Source organism: Protopterus annectens, chromosome 1.part0 (assembly GCF_019279795.1).
Source record: "Protopterus annectens isolate FY-2018-M chromosome 1.part0, PAN1.0, whole genome shotgun sequence".
Classification (NCBI taxonomy): domain Eukaryota; kingdom Metazoa; phylum Chordata; order Ceratodontiformes; family Protopteridae; genus Protopterus; species Protopterus annectens.
The window spans coordinates 339,002,185-339,020,713 of record NC_056725.1 but is presented as its reverse complement, the minus strand read 5'-3'; positions in this window follow the sequence as shown (position 1 = coordinate 339,020,713).

The window sequence follows — 18,529 nt, the reverse complement described above, 5'->3', positions numbered from 1 at the left end:
GCCAAGGCTTTATGTGGTTGTATATCATTAGGGCTAAGTAATGATGAAGTATGTGTGCCAAGGCTCTATGTGGTTGTATATCATTTATAAACATCAGGGCTGCAGTGCAGACCTAACTGTCCAGAATAAAGTGGTCAGTTATTCACACAGGTCACTGCATTTCACATGAGTACAGTAAGTAATTTCCATGTAATGAAGTAATACATTCCAGTAACAATAATATTTTTGTTCAAAATCTCTCCCTAAAGTGCAATGCTGTGAAACTTATTTGTGTGGATGTTGCAAAGTATTAGCACATGTGTAATTATCCTCTGAGGTGTTGAAGTTGGAATGTGAAGTAGCAGTGTTCGGTGGTGTTCAGTGGTGTTCAGTGGTGTTCAGTGGTGCTCCCTACCAACCTTTGCACAAATAAGGAGCAGGAAGAAAATGTAGTGCTTGTGATTACATGTAGAGCAGAGATGTTTTATCTTAGCATGTTGATACATACACATTGTTTGTTGGAGTCTGCTCTTCACATGTTATGGCCAAAGCTTAACTCAAAAATGAATTGTGCTTGCATTCTCTGTTTGCCTGACATTAAGCAGTGAGCAAACAGGGTTAGCTGCTGAAGGAAAAAAGTGGAAGCTTTAATTTTATTATCCTTCTGTACCGTAAATAGGTGAAGTGTACCGTTATGCACCCTAAACAGTACTGAGGGGAGAAAATAAACCTGTCGCTTAACTGTCTCTGTGGCACAAGGTGTTAAGTCAGTGAACTAAATCAAAAAGCAGAACTAAAGCAGCGTTTGAGTCCAGTCTGCATATTATTTTACAAATGGTGTCAGAATGTGATTATCATAAATAATTTTGATCCTGACTATAATACTGCAGCGGAATGAGTATCTTAAATATGTTGATTGTCCATATTGTGCCAGTATTCTCAATAAAACCATTATGTAGGCAGAAGTATTCATTAACTTATATCAGTGTTAGCCTCCATTACAATTTACATGATATCCAGCATTGTGATACATATGGAAGAATATGTGTACCACAATTTATTACCCTTACTTTGTTTTAGTATACTGCAGCAAACATATTGTTACTGTGGAAATGCGGTCTAAGGCCAAAACTCACCACATTTTACAATAACGCTTAAAATGCCATTTAGCATCACATAATACACTTACACATTGCCAGACCTTGTGCAAATGCTGAGGACTACAATTGATAAATTAGAAAGGGGGGAGGCAGATAGATACATGAGCAACACATTCACAGGAAAGAGTCTTAGAAAAACAAGCAGTATGAGTTTCACTTAATGCTGGATTTGAACAGTTTTTAAGATGAAAAATTAAATGTGTAGACATGATCATTATCTCAACACCCCACAATGGAAATCTTACTTCACTCATGACAAAATCACACCATTGAAGGGACAGTGATAATTTCTTCAGTCAATGGAAGATGTAGGTATTAATATTCAGCAATGTAATAGCAATATGAAAATGCCATAAGATGAAATTTATATCCACCACACTAAGAATTACTTAGAAGTACAAAGGTGTGAGAGAGAAGGGGTGAAGACAGAGACAGACAGAGACAGATGAATAGAGACATATCAAAACTTGGTGTCATGCAATCTTTATTTTGTGTCTTCATTATTCATCTGTAATGCTCTGTATCATTAATTGATCACTACAAGGATCAAGAAGCCATAGGAGAGGCAAAACATGATTAACTCTTTACATCCAAGTGACATCTCCAGGTGCATCTGCAGTTAACTCCTAATGATGCCTCTAGACAGCAAATATTGCTTGTTAATATTTGCATCAATAATTCCAAAATCATGCTATGTACAAGGTTTTAAAATATTTCACCTTAAAGTTTATACAATGGCAAATTCAACTGCATTAATATTTGACATCTGTCTAGTGCAGGTAAATAGACATTAACTGTTGTTTATATATATATAATTTTCACATGTTTCTAAATATCTCAACAACCAAGTACCACATACAGAACTCCTTCGCCTCATATGAAAGCTCTCAGCTATATGAATAAAATGCTGCTGACAGTCTCTGTGTAACTTGAGTGGTTGCTGAGATATTTTAAGTTGTTTACAAAATATTACAAATGTAATAGTTACTGTGTTTACTGTGACTTATAACATTTTGTTTTAAAATCTAGAACCTAAAGAATACTACCACTATAAAATAGTTTGTGCTGAAGAGTTTGCCATGTATACTTCTTTCATAACCCCTATGGTTCCAGAGATATGAACATTTGTTTGAAATGTGAGGACATAATTTGATTTTGTCAAAAGGCTTAGGCTCCGCCCATTGGAAGTTACAGTACAAACTTCCTGAGCTCCATTGGAGTGAATGAGTTAAGACATGAGTAGAATAAAGATACCTTACTAATTCTTCTTTATAGCAATGGGTATGTTTCAAATGCTTTTGTTTTAACAGTATTCAAAATCCATTCATTACAGATCATAACTGGATAAAAACTAAGATGTATGTTATGAAACATATCATAGAAGTCTAACAACACAGTAAAAAATAATGTGACGTACATCTGGAATCAAACCCTTGATGCTGTTGCCAAAAAACATCTTCAGACAAGGATTTATGTCAACAGCACACAGAGGAAGCTGGGGTTTGCCACCTACAGTAGTCAAGTAACTGTTGCAAATTATTTCCTTTATTCTGCCTTTACTCTGCATTTCGATAATGGAGCATATTTAAGTACCTTAGTGCAAGGATAACCAGAGTACCACGGATGATGACAACAACTCAGCATGTTTTTCCATTGGACATGAACAGCCAATCACTGTCACTCAGCACTGGTGCATAATGACAAACACCATGTAAATGCTGAGGACAAAATGTGAAGGCTTTCCTTATGGGCCATTTCTGGCCATGTGTGTTGTGTGTGACTCTATTTTTTGACCAGAGTAAATGTGAAAAATGTGGTTGATTGGAAAGCAGTGAAATCTGGAACAAGCAGAGTGGAGGACACAGGGGAAAAATAGAGGAATTTACAGAAAAGTAGTTGGAGACAACCATAGCTATCCACTTCTTCACAATACGAATGTAGACATGTAAACAGTAGGTGCTGAATTTAGACAGTGAACACACCAAGGGTAAGTAACAACAACAGAATAATGTTGTAGAGCCAATTATATCAAATCAAGTGTGTCAGGAAGACACATAGGTGAAGTAGAGAGCTATGTGTGGGTTGAATTTTTTTTGTGTGTGTTTTTTTGGTGGGGTAGGTGCCCATTTTTTTTTTCTTTTACTTTCAAAGAGAGTGTAATGTTGGGAAAGGGGCTTAGGAATGTGAGGGTCAGGTGGATATGGTAGGTGAGGAAGGAGGCACAGACACACAGGGTATACAAGACAGACAAGGATGGGGATAGGAGGGAGACTTCGAAGGCACACCCATGTCAAGCCTGAGAATAGTGAGAATCTAGTCCTCCCCCCAGAACTGTCATCACTGTCTCATTTCTCAGGTTCCTTTTTCAGTGCTTGACATGGCATTGCCTTGGCAATATGATGGAGCACCTTTTCTACACGGCTGATTTGGGCAGCAAGGCCCCTTTCTATGATACTCTCTAACAGCCATGTCAGTTCTTGGGTGACAAAATCACCACCTCCACTACTCCTACTCCCAATGGGTACCAGTGCACCAGCTGCCAGGGCAGAACTACCTGGCACTGTAAGAGCAGGCAGGGCAGGGTTTGTGGAGGCAGCACTGATAATTTAGAACCCTGAAGTAATGGGTATCAGTGCTGCAATCTGTGGTGGGATGGCAGACCAATCCACAGTGGTCAGTCTACCTCTCTGTGGTGAATGTCATTGTTTGTAATCAGAAATGTATGACAACAGAACATTTTTAAACCATATACAATATCCCCTCCCCCCAAAAATAATACAAAAAAATGGAGAAAAAAGGGGTACAGTGACACAAAAAAGAAGTATGTGTGTCAAGGCATTTTGTGATTGTATATTATTTGTCATTGAAAGTGCTGCAGTGCCCACCTAACTGGCATGTCATATGACTATATAATGTTACTGCATACACACTTATGATTATCCACTCTATACACCTTTGCCACATCCAGCTATGATGGGAAGGTCTTACTCTGTTGTATCATTAATCAACTGCAATGCTATAATATCATGAATACAACTATTTATTTCAGTACTGCCATATTGCATATAATTACAATAGTCATTAGGCTAACAGTAGGACTTGATACACATGCACCCCATGCCTATCTGAGGAGTTTTAACCTCTTTTGGTGCCCCTCCCTTTTCACTGCTATGACTTCAGCAGCTGTAAAATCGAAAAGATGAGAAGAAGAGACATGGAAGCATAATCAGTACTGGTTTTGGCTTTCTACTGCATGCTATATAATGGAATGCTGTTCGGTCAGTATATTTACATAACTAAGGGGTGTCAGCAGTTATAAACTCATCCTCTCATTTGCTAAGGAAGTCATTCTTGCACCATTTCAGCTGACTATAGTGGTGATGACAATTCTGTCCAGTGCCTGGGATGCCAGTTGCACTGGAGACAGCCTTGTCTACTCTGCTCCTAGGCTAAGGTCTTATACTGAGACCCAATGTAGTCCCACTTCAGCAGACTATGGCTGTAGTGCTTTGTGAGGAGTGCCACAAATATTCTGGACTCCTCAACATCTCACTTTTGTTCTCTAAATTTAGTACCATCATATACCTCACCAGCCATGTCTGCAGAAGTCAAGCAACAACTCTACATCTGAAATGGTGCCAAATTCCAATCTCATGTTTAACAGCCAGTGCGCAAACATACAAACCCATGCCAGCTGCATTTGCATGATGGAAAGCACAGAGATCCATTGCAAAACAAAGCGGAATAGATTTTATCAAACAGCAAAGAAAGTGTGAAACATGACAATGAGATTTGCCATGTGTGAGGCTCAACCTCTTCAGACTTTTTCCAGTGGTCAACACTCACATGCTTAATGGCTTGGCTTGTAAGCCTTCATCTTTGGAAGGTTAAACAGGGTGACTTGGGACATGCACACTGTAAAAAGCTAGCTGTAGAAAACTCTCCACAAAACAAACAGCACCAGAATTACCCATTCTAAAGACTTAAACCTTGCTTGTGATATAAATGGGACCTGCTGTAGAGGTACGTATGTATCCCAGAGACTGCCCTATCTATGGAGCAGGCTCCACATCCATGTGAAGCAAAGTTCCTTCCTAACCCAATTCAAGTGCAACATGGACAATTGGATGGGAAACCAGAAATTCATCCCTGGTTTGGCACCTATGTATTTAATGGACTCAGGTAACCTGTAAATGGTTCATCTCCCAGGCCCATGCTTACACTTATCAAGGGTATCAGAACTTGTCAGATATTTTGGATACATGGCTATGCTTAAAAAGGTCTTTGTGGTCATTAACCTAGAAAACACCTATGAACAAGGTTGGAATCAAAACTATGGAATAAAGGATGCATACATTTCATTATTTCTCAGTACCACAGGAGAGCTCCCTTTTGACCACGGCCATTGCAGATATAATGCATTCAGTATGAGATAGCCTTCAGCTAGGGCTGTATGTGTATGACTTTAAGAAGTCCTGTGAACTGGTTTCCCATGAAGGAGGCAGTATTACTGTTTGTAAATATATATCAGATGGATAGCTATTCATGAGCTGAATAATACAGGTGTATGATACATACATAATTCACAACACATATTGACCTAAACACTGAGCTGGGCTATGTAAGGAGTATTGTGCCCATCATAGACATACAAGTGCATTTTTAATTAATTATCATAATTGTCATGCTTAAACAATTATACACACAATCAACCGGGTTTCATAAGTAAGTTGTTAAAGCAAAATGTTAGAAACGTATAGGTATAAAAGCATTACTGATACATTTTTTGCAATCGACCTATTTATAATAGCCATTTGTATGTAGTGTTGCCTTCCTAATAAAAGTGTTATGAGAAATGACATTCTGACACTCTTGTTTTAGAAAAAGTAATATCAGGATTTGATCCCTTGATCACTTGTGTTCTATCACTAAAGTCACGGCACTTACACCTTATTCCACAGAGAAAGCTACACAGTAGGGAGATGTTCTTGACTCAGTACCTTCCAGAGTCCTGGCATCTGTGTATCACCACTAAGCATGTCTGCACTACAGAAGGCTGCCCGAATAACATATTCACTATTTTCCTTAGACATGTGAGCTTAATTACAACAGTGAGCAAGTGCAGAAGGCAAGAAACAGAAAGTCAGAAAGAAATATGGAGTAACTATTTCCACATTCCCTTCACAACGGATGCATTTGAACCCCAGAGCAACTCTGTTATGGGTCCAGTGTCACTGTATTTACAGTTTGTGCTACAAAGAGAAATGTACATCATGCTCATATCATTCACTCATTACAAGTGATTCTCCGTGGTGACAGGAGTGTTTGCACTAATGAAGAATATAGAAGTTAAAATTTTTACTTTTTCCTTTACTCATGAACCGTGTTTGTACTCTGCTAAGCAGTATGCAAATGACAGGCAAAAAAATATATGTAACAATTTATATTCCATACCACAAAACACAAGTACAAGCATGGCTTTTATTTCCATTCATTAACACTTATACCATTATGACACATACTACACTGCTGCAAGCAGCATGTGAATTCAAGATGGATTCAAACTCTGCATCCTCTTTCCTGTTTCTATAAAGTCATTTCATTTAAACCATGTGGTATGGTAATACTTAGGTATAGTGTAGAATTTATTCACTTACTGCTGTTCAAAGTGCTTTATCAAAGCACACCTCTGCCACTCTAAAATGTGATAATAACGGCATTCCAAATTAAATTTCTCAATTTGTACCTTGCGCAATGGACTCTTGTCCACTGCCATGAAACACTGCCAGTCCAAAGTGTGCTTTACAAAGCCCCCAAAATGACAAACACAATAAAAGAAAAAAATGTCAGTAACAGAAAATATCTGGGAATAATTGCAAGACTGAAAGGTTTCCTAACTCAGTGTGTGTGTGTGTGTGTGTGTGTGTGTGTGTGTGTGTGTGTGTGTGTGTGTGTGTGTGTGTTATAACCCGATCATAAGTTCAGGAAATATGCATTAACTCTCACAAACATCACACTATCTGGATTTAAACTCTCAATTCAGTGCAATAACAACACACACTCAGTGTAATTTTATCTCTGTTTGCTACCAACACAGGCTTAGAGTAGTAATCAGAAAAAGTATATTGTATACAGATCTGACCTAGGAGACTATCAAATTACAGGCCTGGCAATAGAAAGATCAGAAATGTTTCTTTCATATTTGCTTGAACATGTCTAAATGAATGTGATATTGACAAATTATTTAGGCTAATAGTAACCCACCCCATATTAATGTAAGGTTGCCAATACTGCTAGCTCTTTGTTCTCTTTATTTTCTGAGCATCTTCCCCGCCTCTCATCTTAACTAACAGCAATGCAATGTCATGAGAATTTTTTGCATCTTTGTTCCAATATGTAATAAAGCTGACAGCATTTCATAAAGATTTTTATGCAGAGGATGCAGAGTGTTCTATTATTTCAAGAATATCAATGTTGTTAAGGTTGTTCTCATAGCACACAACGTATGTCCGCTTTTTTAAAGTTTACTGAGCATGATACCCACACTTCAGAGAGAAGAGTCTCTTCAGTATTGCTTGTTGTTATAGTCAGAGTAATCATTAACTCTTGCAAGCCATTAGCAGCAAACAATTGTCATTGGGCATCCCTGTAGTCCTAGGGCATGTGCATGCAACTGTGTAGCTAATTACATTATGTTTATGTCCCCTTCACCAAGTGTTTTGTTTTGGTATTCAGGAATGCTAATGATTTTACACATCATTTGTATCTTCACAGTGCTCAGAGGGCTGATTCTGCACTATACAAAGGCAATGGTGTATCTATGGAAAGGGAAGAAGGGGAGTCTGATTTGCTTGAGTAAGGCTGTTATCGGTAGTTACTTGGAGATTTTCCTACATGTTACGGCATTATTTCATAAGGTATGTTTGATCTCTTCTAAACTGCTTACATTTTCATATTTGGAATGTACTTCAAATGCAATAAAAAATGTTATCTGTATGCATTTTTTCATTCACTATTGGTATTATGCAGCTATGTCAGTTCTTGTGCTTTCCAAGTTTATTAATAAATGGTATGGTTACTGCAGACAAGTGTAGTGTGTTTGTAATTGACTTCAAAGGGTTGTGTATGTGTAGCTTACAGTGGTGACAGGATCTTCAGATATTCCATAGTGACCTGCAAAACAGTGGAAAGACCAAATAATTGTATAGGCATTTTTACTTTGGATTTTTGACTAGTTATTGATAACACTGCCATCCAGGAGTCAGTTACACAACTGCTGTCTTCATTACAGAAATGTTAACAGAATGGCTGTAAAGCTAATGTATTATATTTTTTTCTTTTATTTGTGGGGGTGGTCCCTTTCCCTGTGTGTAGCCCAAAATGAGCATTGTGTGTTCAAATGTTTTGTGTAGAGGATTGGTGCACAGATTTTATTTGCGATGAATGATTTCTATATGTGCTCCAAATGTTTTTGTCTTTTTTGTTTCGTGTCATCCAGGATCATGTAACTCAGACAATCTTCTCCATGCAGGCCACCATTCAGGAATACAGACAATAAGGTCATCTTTAAAGTCTTATGTCAACGTGGATCCTTCCTGCTTTGCAGAGGTGAGATGTCTGCCAGAAAAAGCATATGGCAGGAGGTGGTCACTGACAAAAACTCAGTGGTCAGTACCAGAAACTATAATCAAGTGCAGCAATGTGTCACTGATATGATTAATGTGGCCTGCAAGAGGGCAGCTGGGTAGCATGTCAACAGATGGCTATGGAGGAGTGGTCCTGCTAATCAAATCACCACTCACTGAAACTGAGCAGTTCCTGTCCATTGTCAGAGATCCTGACAGCTCAGTAGAGGGTTTACACAGACTCCTTGATGTTGGTGCTGATGTGAATGACAGGCCAAGTGCATCCCAAGAACAACTTCCAGGTATGTATATATAAGGCATTTACTGCAACTGTAAGCATCTTTATGTTTTGCTACATGTACATCTGGAAACATTGAGATGTGTTCTTACAAGAGACAGAGTCCAACAGAGATTATGTTAGGAGATGGTCAGTTTGATTGACTGAGATATTTCTTAAGGGGAAGATAGACAGAGCATTATTCTATTGTTCTTGTGTGATTTGCATTGTGATGCCTATTAGCCTTCGTTCCACTGCCTTTCTCTTTTTCCAGGGACATCAGAATTACCATACAAAAGACCACCTGCATATGGTAAGCACAAACTTTCTTTGATCATTAACCATTATTTAGATGTAAGAATGAGTAGAGATTAAGCATTGTCTACTTTTAGCATCTGCCATTTCTTAATATGAGTGTTTAGAACATACCTTGGATAATTTATAGTCACTGTTTCTCTCCTTCCTGTGTTTGTTGCTAATTATCACAGGTGATCCTGATAGTGACAGTGTAGAACTTGTACCGCCTGGTGTCAGAGTATTGGTAGCCTCTGATGATGATAATGGTGGTGATATAGATGCATAGTCAGTGAGTGCAGAGGTTCATCTGACACTGAGAGTGTGTCCCACACATCCACTGGCCTTATTTCAGACACAGATAGTACGCCTATACATACTGACTCCGTTGAACTCTCAGAGATAGGATAGGTTGAGGGTGACACAGTTGATCGAGGTAGTGTAGGTAGTGTGGTTACTCCAGTTGCAGAGCTGGATGACTCTACCCAAAGCCATTGTGAGGGTGTACAGGTGAGTTGCTAGAGGTGCTCTGAGGAGGCCTACTGTCCACATCATCCTGATGCTTGTGTATCATTATGCGCACCAGACATATGTATATGGAGGCAGAGCCATGTTCCACCAGTGCTGTGGAAGAGAGTGCGAGTCTTAAACATGGCACATTTTGATGTCCTTGATTGCCTCAACCATGTTGATGACTCATTGACTAAGATGAGATACACATTGGGTTGGGCAGTGACTGTGATGGCACAACTGCTGAGGGAGGGTGGGCAGCAATGTGTCTGTAAAGCCACAACATCTTCTGGTGTTAGCCGACATGGCTGTGTCAGATCCTGTTCCCATAGTGTCACTACTTCTGCTGCTCTGTCAGTAATTGAGGTGCCCCCACGTAGATGTGGCAGGCCATGGGTATCATGGGTCTGGAAGTAGCCATGAAGACAGCTCATTCTGCAGACATTCCTTATGTTCAGATAGCACCTCCACATCAAACCGGGGGCATAAAAATGTTAGTGCAACTACTAACAAAGGCTGTTCACATGTTTGGGAGTGACAATACTGAACTGGCAACTCTATCATGCATGGCTCACACCTGCCTAATATGCCAGGATGTAATGCTAGCAGAAAGTTTGATTGTGCTTATACAGAAACACAAAAGCACACACACACACACACACACACACACACACACACACACACACACACACACACACACACACACACACACACAAAATCTTAATGTTGCTTGAGATAGATTCCCTGTTAGTGCCCCTTAGATATTTCATACTTTACTGCATGTTCTCTGTTTCTTACTCACACACACACACACACACACACACACACACACACTACTTTGGTGTCAGCCTTGGTCTACTGCCCCTTCTCCATCCTGGCAAATAATGATGATGATGATGATGACTGTGCCAAGCCCTTTGTTCATTTGTTTTCGACTTAGGGTTGCATATATGTCTGATGCACAGAGTAGGTAGCTAAGTCAGTCTTTCTCATTATGTTGATTTTATGCATATGATTTACATAAAAATATTTTGGATGTGTTTGTACATGCTCATTTTGGAAGCATTTTTTTAGTTAGTATTGTAAGGCATGCATTCAAATCACTGATATTCCATTCCTGCTTATTGTTCTACTTGTGAAACTGTTGATATAAGTGTCCTGTTGAGTGTTCCGTGTACAATAGGTAAGTGGCTGGCTCGATGCCAGATACTGTGTACAATGCATAGCTGCATATTGTAGATATCATTCTATAAGCCAATAATGTCATTATTGGATGCCTCACACAGGTTCTGACTGAGTACATTTATGACTAACAGTATGCAGTTGTATTAGTTACATTTATCTTCTTACACATTTGTTAATACACTACAAGTTCCATACTTAGCTTGACATTATTGCATGTATATGTCATGTGTTTTGGGGCTGTCTCTGACTGATCCTATCCATGCACAGCCATTACCTGAGGAAGTAAACTTTGTGGAAATTAGCTGGCATCACTTTTAATATTTGTGTGTGCTTACTTATGTGTATTCCTTTGATAGTGAGTGTGTGCCATTGTTTGCCTCTTAGCTGGACAAGGTGCATGATATCCTGCCTTTTAGCCAGGGCAAGGGCATATTGTGCATGCCTACTTCTGCCAGCTCCCTCTGCAGCTGGAGGTTCTCCCTTAGAATCACTGTCTGTATGTGCTGGAGGTGCTGGCCCTGCCTGTGATCCAGGAATGTGTGGTCCTGGTCCTTGCTGTCGCTGTTGTAGCTGTTTCCTCAAGATGATATTGTACAACATTGCACAGAGTGTGAGAATTTCTTAACAGGTGCTTAGATCATACAGCAGAACCATGACATCAGCATGCCAAACATATGGTTTTTGATGTTTCCAGTTTGAGAAGAGGCATTGTTGTATTCTTCATCGGTGGATGTGTGTGCATTTCTGATGGGTGTCATGAGTCATGAGTGCATAACCTGCATCACCCAGTAGATGGCCTTGTAGAACATCGCTCCTAGCAAACCTTGTGTAATGCTGAGAGGTGTGCCATATGAGTGAGTCCGGTAACTGCCTGGGTTGCCTGCACACATACTGAGGATGATCCCTTGGGTATTACAGGCAACCTGGCAGTTAAATTTGTTGAACCCCTTCCTGTTAATGTTTATCCTTTCCTGTTCACAAGATGGGGTTTAATGTTTCTATGACAGTGCCATCCGTGGCCCCAAAACATTGATGCATGGTAAATAAATGTACTCCCTTGCATGATCAGGCATAGCATTAAGGCATTAGTACAATATTCTTGGGGCTGAGGCCTGTGCCACCCCCAGTATCTTCCCTGTAGGTCTCTGGAATGTACCAGTAACTAACAGCCTTAATGCTACACATATCTTAGTTTCCACTGGTATAGGTTCTCTTCCATTTCCTCTGGGTCTGAGGTTGGGAAAAGAGAAGTTGTAGATTAGCTGTAGTTTTTCCTGTATCATTCTAATATTTTAATATCATGCAGCCCATGATATGTTAAATGGCGTCTAAACACCATTCTTCTCCTTGGACGAGGTCTGTCTGCAGTAGAAGCATAGATTTGAGCCTATTCCACATACACATGCAAGACAACTGTAGCAGCCCCTAACATTGATTTTTTTCCTAAGTGTGATGGCAGCTGTATTCCAATATGTTTTGGAGTTCACGACAAAGAGCTAAATACACCAAGTTTACATGATTATTTTATACCTTCCTAAACAGCTCCACTATCTTAGATTTGTTAATTAGTATGCAATTTGACTAGCTATGCTTTCATTAACATACTCTACTGTTTACCTTTGGCAATTCTACACAATGTGCAGAGCTGTTTAATGAATACAAATAGTGTGTTATCATGTGCACATTGCACTGAGACACGCACACGGTAGAAGAGCAGAGATTAGCCATTCATGAATCCAGCCCATAGATTTTCCTTGACATATTTTTTATTCAGTGGTAATTATTCATGTGTGGACTTACTGAAATGTTTTGACAGTTAAGAAGAAAATAGGAAATAACAACAGAAAGTTATACTTCCTTTTTTTCAAAAAACTTATACAGCACAGTTAAATTAAAGTAAAGTATATAAATACCTTTGACATTGTTGATAATCTGAAAAAATATAACATAAGTAACACTGCTGAATTTAACACCAACAGGTCTTCATGTTTATGACATTGATAGAAAACAAAAGATTATATGATAAAAACCTCATTTGTATTGTAGACATTTAAATACTGAACAGATTTTCTACTCACATAACTGCACTGCCCTGCTGCTGTATATTGACAAGACTGTAAGAAATATTTAAAAATTACATTATATTTGACAAGACTGCAAGAAATGTTTAAAAATTACATTATATTTCTGTTTTTGCTCATTAAAAATAAATATTTGTATACGTGAAATTATAATTTATAGAAAAAATTGAGAAAAAATAAAAAACAGCCACCAGAGAGTAAACGAAAGTCTCCACTTTTAATACGCCACCAAGAAGAAAATAATCAAACGACTAAGCGCTTTCACCAGGCTTCAACCACTGACTTCTTCAGAGTCATTTGGTATAACATCCACAGCTTATTAAATATACAAACAACTAATTGATTAATTAATTAATTACATCGCCACCTGACCAGAAGGTTTAACAAAAATCATTAATAGAATTCCCTCATTCCCGCACATACAATCCACCTCTTTTTATACTTTTTCATTCCATAAAATATTAAATATTGTATATTGTGTATAAATTCATACAACAGTAACAAAAACAAGTTATATTATTTTTGCAAACACACAGATTCACAGGCAGGATACAAAAATTATAACCCATACATTGTAATAAAATCAATGAGTGACAAAACTACACTAAAAATATCTTACAATTATATTTAAATATAAAACCTAACTTCATTGTTTTTTACCATATACTGGTCACTATAATAGTTTCAATTATGTAGTTTCCAAGTTAAATATAATTTGCTTTAGTTTTAAAATAGGCATCAAGGAAACAGCATCATTTAAACCGGGTGACTTCAGGGCATTAAGTCTAAGTTGCCAAGTTGTCTCCAGGGCTCCAGTTTTATTGTTAATATCACAGTCCCTTTCACTCATGATCACTCGGTCTATAATAAAAAATATAAACTTTTTAAAATTCTTACATTTTTTGAATGTAAATAAAGTGCATTATGCTCGTCCTTTCTATTAATGCATCTCAAATGTTCCGAAATCCTATCACGTAGTCTACGAATGGCTTTACCCACATAAAATCCATCACATGAAATACATGAAGCAACATAAACAATGTTTTTAGTGTTGCAGTTACATATCCCTGGACATGAAATAGTGTATTTGTAGTCATATACACATAAATATGGACCTTCATTAATATACCTACAACATTTACACATACCACATTTCTTCATACAAGACTTTCTCCCATTATTAACTTCGCTTTCAAGTATACCTTTTAAGTTGTTCCCTCTGCTGTATACTATCAATGGTTCAGATCCTAAAGTTACCTTAATGTTGTCACTAAAACAAAATTTCCAAGCATTCCTCAAACATGTCACCAAATCATAAGCCTTGTCATTGTACTTTAGTACAAATGCAACACCTAGTTTTTCTAGGTTACTGTCACTAGTTGTAATAGATGTCACATTTCATAAAATGGGGATGTAACATGTTTCCCTTTTACTCATAATCTCTCTTTTAATGTTTAATAATAATTTTAAGGGATAACACCTATCTAAGAACATTCCTATCAACTTATATAATTCATCCTTAAAGGTTAAGTTATCACTAACCAACCTAGATGTTCTCACCATGTTACACACACACACACACACACACACACACACACACACACACACACACACACACACACACACACACACACACACACACACACATCAATGACAAATAACATTAACAACTGATAACATCAACTAGAACATCTTGAACTGAAAGGAATTCATTAAATGCATCAAGTTAAAAATACAAGAACATTTTTTGCAATGAATATGATCCCACCATCCCCATGACTTTAAATATACCAACTCTGAGATTGCACGACAATGAGAGAAAAGTCAGTTTCCCTTATTGAGATATTAAACTGATCTCAGGAAAACTACACACCACACTAACCCCAGGATTCATGAAGCTCGGCGCAAGGACGGTGTTAGCCTTGCACCGACCGTGCAGCATAGAGATGGCACAGCAGCATCATATGCATATTAATGAAGGCATGCTGCTGCACCGTCCATGTGCACAGGAAAGGTGCAGGAGTACAGGGGGCGTGTTTAAGCACTGCATGGAGGCGTGAATATGTCGGCTATAGTCGTGCAACCTAAAATGCTGACTAGTACAGCCTGCCTCTAATAGTAATCACTCCTGTCAGTATCCGTGGAAACTGAAATATATGCAAAGCATACAAGAGAGTTCCGTGAACCCCAAAATTAAATCACAGGAGTAAACACAAAAACACATAGCTGAATTTTGAGCCCCCATCCCTCAAACATTGACATTTAAAACCCCATGTCCGTATTTCATTGTAGTGTTGATTTTTATACCAAGTGGAAGTGAAACGCAGCGTGCTAAGCCTAGCCCAGTGGTTAGGGTTACCACCTGTCCCATGTTGCGAGGGACAGTCCCTTTTTGGGCAGTTGTGTCCTGACAAAAATGATTAAAAATGGCAAATGTCCTGAGATTGTAGGACATAATTATGTCCTATATTGTATGTAATGGTTGCATAACACAGTTATTCTGTATCTAAAATACCTAAATGTTATAAGAAACAGAATAAGCAACTAAAATGCTACAAGAATAAGCTATCATGTAGGCAAAAAAGTTAAGTTCTATCCTTTATACTGACCATGGGTATGTGTCGGCCTGTAAAATCTGATGTGTGTCCTGAAAATGTCCTACTTTGGCCATTTGAAAAGGTGGCAACCCTACCAATGGTCAGAGCATTCACTCAATAACTGGCCATTCGCGGTCCAAGTCTTCCTTGTCTGGACGGCCCAAAGATGAATGGGTATTACCCAGGTCAACCTACCATGTCATAAAAGATAAGTGTTTGCGTGTACCTATATGCATGAAGTACAGTATGTGGAAGACCAAATATGCTAGCGTTGTCCTCACAACCATATCGGTACCAGAGATATGTAGAGTATGCAATGTGTGCTGGTGTCTGTGCCATGGGCCAGCAACCAGAGAAGGGATGGACGGTGTGTTTGTGGAATTTGGGGGGGGGGTGACAGGTAATGTAATAATTCGCCAAGGGGAGACTGGGTCGGATGTACAATAGGTGAACTGGAGGTGTACGAGGGAGCAGTGGGTGAATCAAAAAGGAAACCAAAGAACATACATTCACATTCCCAATGCACCCTGACAGGCCATACTGCAGAACACAATCCCACAAACATATGAACATTAAAATGTGCGATACACATGTACAGAAACGGTACCTGCTCACACCCACATAATGGTCTGGCCTGAACTGAGCCATCCAACCCCTACACACCTGGATAGATAATTGAATACCCATCATCCCCTCCACAGCACACCACCCCCCCTTGCCGAATGTCTACCAAAACCACCCATACTTGCGCTGCTAGCTTGGGCCAGCCATATCTGCAAAGAGTGCACTCTACCCACATCTAGTAGGCAGTCTCACCCTAGGCAGTCTCAGGCTTGCAAACTAGGTATCCCATGCATGTATAACCCTCCCTCATTTTCCTAAAGCCAAAAGAATGGGAGTCATTAGCATCTGCAGTTTTTGGACATCCCTCATGGGATAAGTGTCTGTACTAAAGATTAGACTTGGTGGCACAACACGATGTCCAGCCCCATAGACATCCGGACACAATTTGCATTAGCAGTAGTTGTCCACAACCCTGCTCAGCCTCCAGCCGGACCTGCATAACCTATGACCCGGGATTAAACATCTGACCATGATGCACATCTCCCCATGTGCATTATTGGGAATATATACCTTTCACATGTTCCCTAGAAGCTTCCCCATAGCCATTGTCCAAATAGTATTCATCCACAAATTATATACCCTGTCCAGGTTCCACGTTGTAATGATGCACACAACCCCTGTACACAAATGGTACACATCCCTCTTGGATGCGGGTATTCATATACATGGCAATGTACAACACCAGATATGTAGTCATACATCTATAAATGTGCATACTTATATATGCATAGCTACAGCTACACATCACACATACATGCATATAAGTAGTTGTCAAGTATGTGTCCTATTTATAAATATGTATACTTGCAAATGTATACATATGTCTCTCAGAAACATATGAACATTAACATGTGCTCTACATATGTACACCAACCGACTGTCACATTTGTTGCCAGTAGTGTGGAATGCCTGTAGTAAAGTCATATAACCTAACTACCATCCATGCAGAATGTACCACGGATGGTGCAGTGGTCAAACTAGGTGTTTCCATTCCTGGGTCCAAACCATGCAAGGGCTGCTAATTTTATATCATGCCCAGAATAATGGCCCTCTGATATAGGGGCGGCGGTAAGTGGCGGTCATTCAACAGTATGGGAAATGCAAATAAGTATGTATGTGTATATGCATGTCTATGTACACATATATATATATATATATATATATATATATACATGAAGAATGAACATGGTCACAATAAAGCAGTCATAATGAATGTGAAGGGAAACAGCAGCGGATCCCCCCGTATTATTTAGTGCTGTCATATCAAGCTGGCCAGAGGTGACCACACCTCCTGCATCCCAACCCACAGGTAGGATGCTAACAGTGGAACTAACTTTGTCCACGTGCTAAGTCTAACTTTCAAACAGTCTCCATTCAGATGAGCCAAAAAATGGAAGACTTATTGAACACCCTGACCATTATATGAACGTATGTCCCAGGACTATAAGCTTGGGATGTCTGAATATACTTGGAGTGAGCCAACATATGGGACTTGTCTAGAGCAGTAGGGAGTGGCGCTTGTGTAGTGGTGTGGTTTATTTCCGACCGGAGAATGGATGACTGCTGTGTTAGTGATGTTTTGCTGAATTTGTTCTGGTAATTATGAACCATGCATATACATGCAAGTGAAGCAGCACAGCAATAGTGTAGAGGTTAGAGCATCCACCTATCGAGCAGACGTTGCCAGTTCGAATGCAGCACACACCATTTATGACGCGTAATCCATATAAGAGCATATCCTGCTATTTTATGCTGTATAACGATATAATACCATTGAAATGTGAACTGAGGTGACAAATGACAGTAAGAATGCAGAAGGTGTTTGTGTGATGGGAAAACTGCTGGTGAAAAATTTTGTACTCACCCTTTGTCCAATGGCCCTTGTTCTGCCCAGCAACACAATAAACCGCCTCAGCCAGACTCGACGCCAGGACCCTACACACCACAAACAATGTGATTTACCACTAAGCCACGGCAGTTATACCTAACTCTGATGTTATCACAAACATAGCAGACAGCACAGTCATTCAACAGTATGATCAAAGTAATTAATCATGTAGCTGTACATGCATGCGTACGTACAGATATTCTATATATATATATATATATATATATATATATATATATATATATATATCTACAGAACAAATATGGGCACAAGAAAGCATTCATAATGAATGCAAAAGAAAACAGCAGA